Source organism: Meleagris gallopavo, chromosome 2 (genome assembly GCF_905368555.1).
Source record: "Meleagris gallopavo chromosome 2, MGAL_WU_HG_1.1, whole genome shotgun sequence".
NCBI classification, from domain to species: Eukaryota; Metazoa; Chordata; class Aves; order Galliformes; family Phasianidae; genus Meleagris; species Meleagris gallopavo.
The window spans coordinates 76,442,719-76,450,649 of NC_139405.1; positions in this window are offsets into that span (position 1 = coordinate 76,442,719).

Sequence of the window (7,931 nt, forward strand, 5' to 3'; positions counted from 1 at the left end):
CTGGTTTGTTGTCACTGTCAATAAGTAATAGCTCTGTTTTTAATAGCCAGCCTCTGGGTAGTGCAGCCTCCACCCGCCGCCCAGCAGACATCTGAGTAAGCGCTTTTCACGGAGGCGGCAGATGGATGACTGTATATTACATAACCAGCCGCTGCCAAGTTCTGCGCAGTTCCATGTGTGACACTTTAAGCAAAGTTTCAAGTAAGTCCACAAAATGTGCATGCTTGCGGATTTGGATCTGGCTGTAAATTTTGCCAGATGCTTACTGTGCCCTACCACAAGCAATGCCTTTGCTCGTGGTGCCAAGCTGTGGTCAGCATGGCGCAAGGCGCAGTAGAGACATCTCTGGCCTTGTTGAGAAGATGGTCATGTGTGGGCCTTGCTGAGGTGATGACCACTCCCCACCTGGAAGTCCCTGGGGAGATGGCCTGGCATAGACCTCAGTGAGGCAATGGCCACACACTGATATAACTGAGGAGATGGTTGCATGTAGGCCTCTCTGAGGAGATGAAAACATATAAACCTCACTGAGGAGATGGCCACATGTGGATGTCTCTGTGGAGATGGCTGTATTTAGACCTCCCCCTAGGTCTGTCTGATTCGTGGAGTAAGCTGAAAAGACATGCATGGGTAAGGAACTATTTGTAAAGGGAACGTCTCCTCAGAGCAACTCAAAGGAAGAGAGAGTGGCAGTGTTGGATTGGGAATTTTCTCAAGGGTAACTCCTCACTTACTTGGGAAAGGAGATACTGCCATCTGGAGAAAGACAGAAAATGATTATCAACCAGGAGTTGCCTGAACCCTTGTTCAACTGGAAAAAATATGTAACAAGAGCTATCTGCCAGGGGCCACCAACTAGTGAGAGCTGGGTCACATCTTCAGCATAGGTGGGAACCTAGCTGCAGTTGCTGAAGGTGCAACAGGGTGGAACATCTCTTGATTAAATTAATTAATAGATAAAAAAAATCTTAATGTAGAGTATCACATTAGATATACGTCAAGACTACAGATTTACCTGAAGAAAGTACCTGGCCCTTACAGAGTCTTTAGATAGTTTATAATGAGAGAGGAGGAAGAGGCAACCTTTCAGAGAGTCCCTGACAGTCGTGTTACTGCTCTAGGAAGACTACTCTTTGAACAATGAGTACCAACAACTGTGGACTTTGAAGTGACTGTAGATTTGTCTGGTTTTATGTCAGTCCTACTTACCAAAACAAATTCTGAGAGGGAAAGTGGTCTTGTGTTCATCTGCAAGTTTCATACAGATACTGTAACTTCTCTTGGATTATAAAGAGTGCTTCAATACCATGCTGAGGATGATGACAGAGGAATATGAACTAACTAACAAATTCAGCTAATGTACAGGACAGAGGCTAGGATAGCTGAAAAACAAGTTGTGCTGGGTTATGATTACAGCACTGTCCTACACAGCTCTTCACACATGTATTTTAATGGGGATACAAATAAGTGACTCACGCAATGCTGTAAGTCACTAGATCGTGATCATGGCATAGCTCAGTTTCCAGCTAAGAAACACTTCATTCAGCAGTCAAGTAAGCTGTTATCTGGCAGTCATTATATCTGTGATTTACAAGGAACATACAGATCTGCATTACCAGTGTCAAAGACCACCAATATAAAATACAGCAAATGGGATTTTTATCTTTCAGCACGCAGCGAGAGTGGATGCATGAGCCACACTTTCCAGGCTGTATGTAATCAATCTAGTGTAAGACATTATCTTCAAAACAGAAGAGTAAACTTAGGACTGCTTTACATATCTTCTTACCTTTGAATATATTTGACAATCTGCTCCTCCAGTACCTTACAAGCTCTCTGTGGCTGCTACAAGATGTTCATCACCAACATGAAATGGTTATTGATGTGAAGTTAAACTATTAAGTCAGAGAAGACTGCTGACAGGCTAAGGAGCCAACACTTAACAAAAATCAAAGTCCGTTGCTACTTAGTATTTTAAATCAGCTTCAGTAATCTCTCAAGATGAGAAAAATATGCACAGACTAGAAAAGCAGGCAGGGAGCAAATGAATATCTTACAACAAAAAAACAGTAAAACCAGAAAGTTAAAGAACAAATGGAAGATTTAGTAGTGACTCTGTATCTTTCGTATTTATCAGTTATTTTCTAATAAGGAAGAATCTTGAGAGAGGGGAAAGAAAACTGTGTGCCTTAAATTTTCCATCTGGAGCAGATATGGGTATCCTTAGAGCAAAAGATTTCGAAGGCCATTTTTCAGAATGTACAAAGCTTCGTAATTGTGTTCAGGAAACCATCATTAGTTTAAAATTTCGGCCAAGGCTGCTCTCCCTCAGTTTCAGACCATATGAACAATCAAGAGACTCTCAGACCTGCTGGGCACCCTCAGTGGGAAGTGAGAACTCAAGACCTAATGACACTTGAATCATTTCAGTCACTTAGGTGGGCTCCAATCTGGCAAGCACTTGGGATGTAATGATTAGGGCTGTGTAAATAAATGGAAAATTATAGTTTTGCTATTATTTCATAATTTTGCTTCATAAGGAATCTGAAAAAGCACACTAAATAAAACATATAATTATGCAAAAAATACTAATAATTCATCTCATGTACATGCAAGTAAACTATAGGAAACAGAATGTGTGAAAATCAGAATAATTATTATCTCTTTCTTTTCTACAAAAAATCAAGCCAGGGAAAATATTTTCACAGACAAAACTATTCAACATTCTCTTCCCTCTTCTCTCAACTTGCAAATGGACATGAGATGACCAAAACCACATGTTCTGGAGTTCCCTTAAAGGTTGTTTTTAACCAAATTTTTGTGCCTAAAATAGCATTCAGACAGTTTATTTGAATCCAGTGTGGCTATTCCGACATAAAAGAAGTAAAATATTTGCCATATGCAGCCTGTACTTGTGTATTACAATGTATACTGAGATTTTGGAGTCCATTTTATTGTGAGTAATCATATGGATATTAAGAAAGTAATTTTACAGGAATAATTCCTTCTGGCTTTGCTGTGTTTATTGATAATAATTTTTCTCTATTTGTTAATGTGATAGGACAAACTTAGAATCAAATGGATTTTAATTTTGGATGACTTGGATTTAAATGTTCATATCTCACGCAGATTTTTCAAATGTTTAGTGCCAGAGCAGGAAATTAATGTGTCCTGTGATCTCTCTGCTGTGTATTTATTACTTGGGTTAAAGGTGATATCATAAACCTTCAGAAAGTCCTTGTATGCAGAAAAAACAGTGAGGGGGAGATGACTGCTGACCTCTCATTCACATTGAGAATGCTCAACCATAAAATAAAAGGTTGGTATCAGTTTTTTTTAAAGTCACAAATTTCTCCATGTGGTGATTCTGATGAGATACGCAGTGCTCTTGTTTGGAGATAAGGGATTAAAATCCCTTGTAGGCGCGGGGATTTGATGCTATTGTAAATAGTTCTCTCTGCAGAAGCTTGGGAAGAAGAAAGGGATGAAGATAATAGAATTCCTTCTCAAACAGTCTCACATAGGTAAGAAAAAGAGAAATTCGCTGTCTGCCTTCCAAGGAGACAAGCTGTGGGACTTGCTGTAGCCCAGCAACTGGGAAGTCAAGGTCCTTCATTCCTTGTATGTTTACTCCATGGCTCCAGTAGCAGTATAAAAAAAGGTATGTTATCTTCCTCTGGAAAATTCAACAAAAGTATACATACGTATGTGTGGGCCACTTCTACCATTTCCCAGGAATGACCTGCCCCACTGTTTCCCAACACACTCTTCTCTTTCTCCCATTTTTCCCCAAGTTAACAAGTCTGGAAATAATTAAGAAATCCAGTCAGCTCTCTAGCACTATATAATTCAATTTACTGCTCAGTGTGTGAAAATTTGAGCTCAAGGCAGTGTTTATCTGTTATAAAAATGCTTTCTTGTAGGGGGAAAAACATTCCTCCTGGTTGCTTGTGGCTCAGAGCCACTTACTTAAATCGTTAAAACTGCAGGACTAATGATTATATATAACCTCTTTTTTTTTTTTTTTTTTTTTTCTGTTGCTGTTTTGGAGTACATGATGCTTTATTTCTTGAAGCGCAGAACACACACACATACAGAAAACAAAAGCAAAAACAAAACAGAATGTTGACAAGCACTTTTGCAATACCTTCATTGTCATCCTGATGATGATAATCAGTCCTGATTTAAGAACAGCCATATAGTAATAACCCCCCCGTGTTAACATGAATCAAAATAGCAGATTCTTGAATATTATTCTTGAAGAATAAGGAGAGGAGCTTAAGAAGAGATGCTACCTCACAATATTCTTCGACCCATGCAGTGATCCATGCAGACCTCTGAAACTTTATGAGAACTGAAGAAAATCTTTCTTTTTTAAAGAAATGTGCTATGTCACAATATTACTATTTGCACAGACTTCTGCATACTTGATGCTTACACAGTACTGAAACTAGAAGCACATGAGTGTCAGAGCTTGCTAATACACAGTAGCATGCAGGGAAGGAAAGGAATGATTTAGAAAGGATTACATGCAGGCATCCTCCTGGCTTTCCTGGTTAGAAAAATAAATGTTTTTTTAGAGTAATACATTCCACTTCTTCTGCTTTCATTTCTGGTGGGGCTATTGTTAGGACCGCCCTCACTGGCCATGTCCATGCTAGCAATTTAAATGTACCTGGGATCATTCCCTGGCTGTGAGGCCAGATGGCACAGAGCACTCGCAGCCATAATTATTAACATCCTTCTGGGAATCATAGCATCATAACATCACAGAATGGTTTGGGTTGGAAGGGACCTTTAAGATCACCTAGTTCAACTCCCACACTGCTATATGCAGGGACACCTCCTACTAGATCAGTTTACTCAAAGACCCATCCTGCCTGGCCTTGAATGTTTCCAGAGGGAGGACATCCACAACCTCACTGGGCAACCTGTTCCAGTGTCTTACCTCCCTCAGAGGTGGTGAGACAGAATGGTCTCTGGCCTATGCTAACTCCCATTCCTACAAAACACAGGCTGTAACTATGCCTTGGATCATACAAATCATTTAAAATATAGACTATTGAACCTATTGAATTTATTTTAATAGTTAATAGACTAATATTTAATTTACTAGTATAGTTGCAGAAATTGCATTGTGTGCACAAAAGAAAATGTGCTTCTTTCTTGTGTGTCTCCATAATCTTCTTGATGTGCAGGACAAGTAGGACAAATAATCAGTATGTGGAACAGGAACAGCCACAGCTGAAAGTGGGTGGGATGTTGTTTTCTTGCTTGAGATCCCCAGGGCTTATAGAGCTGTGCAGAGTGGCTGCAGGCCACTTGACATTTGTAGGTGACATAGAGTAATTCAAAGTACAAATATTTACTGGAGATGGCTTTCTTAAAGCTGTAAATACTAAATTTTGAAAGAAACCACATCTAACCAAGCAAAAACATCTTTCTTTTCCTTCTGCTTGGTTAGTCAATATTTTTTTCATAACTTCCAAAGCTGCTAAGATATATAAGAGATGGTAAAAAAATAATTTTTGTATAACTGTTACCTGTAGAATTTTTCTGTTTTGCTTAGGCCATTTTTATCTGTCTACAGAGTTTGCACATTTAACAATAAGATTTCAGGTTGCAGTTCATTTGTAGAATATAAATATTCCGAGGAACTCGTGCTTTTCAGTGTCTCATTCAGCAACGCTGTGGCCTCTCTGAGGGCTGTTATAGTATGAACTGCCTGACTACAGAATTTCCTTCTAACAGTTGGACAAGATGCCTATGTTTTTTGCACTTTGCTGTGAAGCAGTAGGAAGGATGAGATGATAAGCCACTACTAGAAGAATTGATAGGCTTAATTTATTTTTATTATTTTCTCAAAACTTTTGAAGGAGCCTGAAGCCTGGAGAAGAATGAGCTGGGAATATTGAAGTCTTGATAGGAATCACAAGCAATCCATGGACTCATGAGCTATGCAGTTGCTGTCTGGGCAGGGAAAGACAGTCTGTCTTCATAGAGGTGAACCTTCTGAAGGCACTTACTGCTCTTTCGTATGCTCTCAAACATAAAGCTTTCAGAATGTTGTGAGCATGACACTGACACCTCCAGACATCAAACCCACTCTTCTATCACCACTGCTGTTCTTCTGGGGTGCTGAGTAATAGCCAGTCTTGTAGTGAGGGTCATTAATGGTAAGACAGTCTGTGTTTCACTCACCTGCCTATCAATCAAATTCCTGAAGGCCAGAGTTCAATTAATTGATGACACCCTTGAGGCAACCCAAGCAGTTAACAAGTCAGTGAGACTTGGTAGAAAAACAAGCAGTAAGTTAAAAAAGAAAGACAACAAACCAACAACAAAACCTCCCATAACTCTCATTTGCTATTTTACCTCCTCTAATTTGTTTTTCCACTGCAACTCCACTTAATATGACAATGCATAATTTTCTTTCAGAAATCACACACTAGACACAGATAAACAAGATGTATTTCAAAACCAAACATCCTCTGTGCCACAGATAGACTAATGACCTTAATAATGCCAAAGGGAACTGACAAGAGTTTGTCCCATTCCTACTAGCCAATTTCAGCATGTTTTTATCTTAGCTGTTTTGAACTATTTTGCCATACTTGCGAAGTTTTAGAGAGGTATGTTTTGAGTCTCCCTTGTGTAGCATTTTTTTTGTGTGTATGTATTGCTTTGTTTTAATATATTTGTAATTTGACTTTTGATAAACTCTGATGTAAAAGTTTATGTCACTGTTATGACTCTTCCAAGAAACACTGAACTATGTAAAGACTCCTCCCAAACACAAAATCACCTTTTTTTTGCAGTAATAAATCAGAGAAACATGGTTTAAATGACAAACAAATCTAAAACAGTGATATCAGCTTGGTTTAATCAAAACCATTTCAGATGTCCTTAACAAAATGATCTTGCATGCTGGTATATAATCTAGATAATGTAGAACTTACTGTTTTTGCTATGTAGATGTGTTTAAATAATGTAATTAAGCTTAATTGTGCCACTTTGCACCAAACTTTGCTTTTAGCTGAAAAGAAAGGTTTCATTGGCACAGCAGAGTTTGATATGGCCTTATATTAAAGTTACTCAAATCTGCTTTTTTCTTCTGTTATGTATATAACCATACTGGATGACTTTGCTAGAAAATGTTTCAAATAGAAGTAAATCTTCTGACAGACCTGGTCTGGCCTCAAATTTTATAATCAAAAATGAACCTGGCAAGTTCTCCACTGTTTGTTCTTGCTAATGTTAGAGTGTACGTTGTCTGTGCAACAAATAAAATATATTGGCAACGTACCTTAGCTAAGGCTTTGCTTCTCACAAATGATTTGATTCTGGCTTCAGGTTGATGAAGGAGCTGGAATCTCTATTTTTCATATTTTTTGTGTAGTTTGCATCATGGACTTCATTTACAGAATGTTGTAAGGGGTGTGTCGAACCAGGAGAGGCCAGAAGTTTTATTAATTTGTTCACCAGCAAATCTCATGGAGCTTCCCTAGACTGTCTACTTTAGCTGTGTGGAAGAACCAAGTTCTTGAGTTGAGAGAGCTACTTAATATTAAATTTGTATAAGTCTAAGCTTTTAATCCATAGAACTAGATATAAATAAATATTTTGGATGTATTTCTATTGTTACAAAACTGCTACTTTGCATTTACTCTGATAAATGGGATTGGCTACCTACTTGTTTATAAGTTGAAATGCAGATCTCTATCTGACTTCAGACAGAATGAATTTTGATGAGTTCCATACATAAGTCATGCAGAATCATTGAGCTCTCTTGGGTCCCCTTCAGTCAGTGGCTTAAAATCAGCTTGGTGTGAGAGCCACAATTCTTCTGGTCCCTTATACCTGTTACATGCTTTGGAAGCTCTGCTCTCAAGAACTGAGAGGTAGAGGCCCTGAAGGCCAAAAAAAGTAAA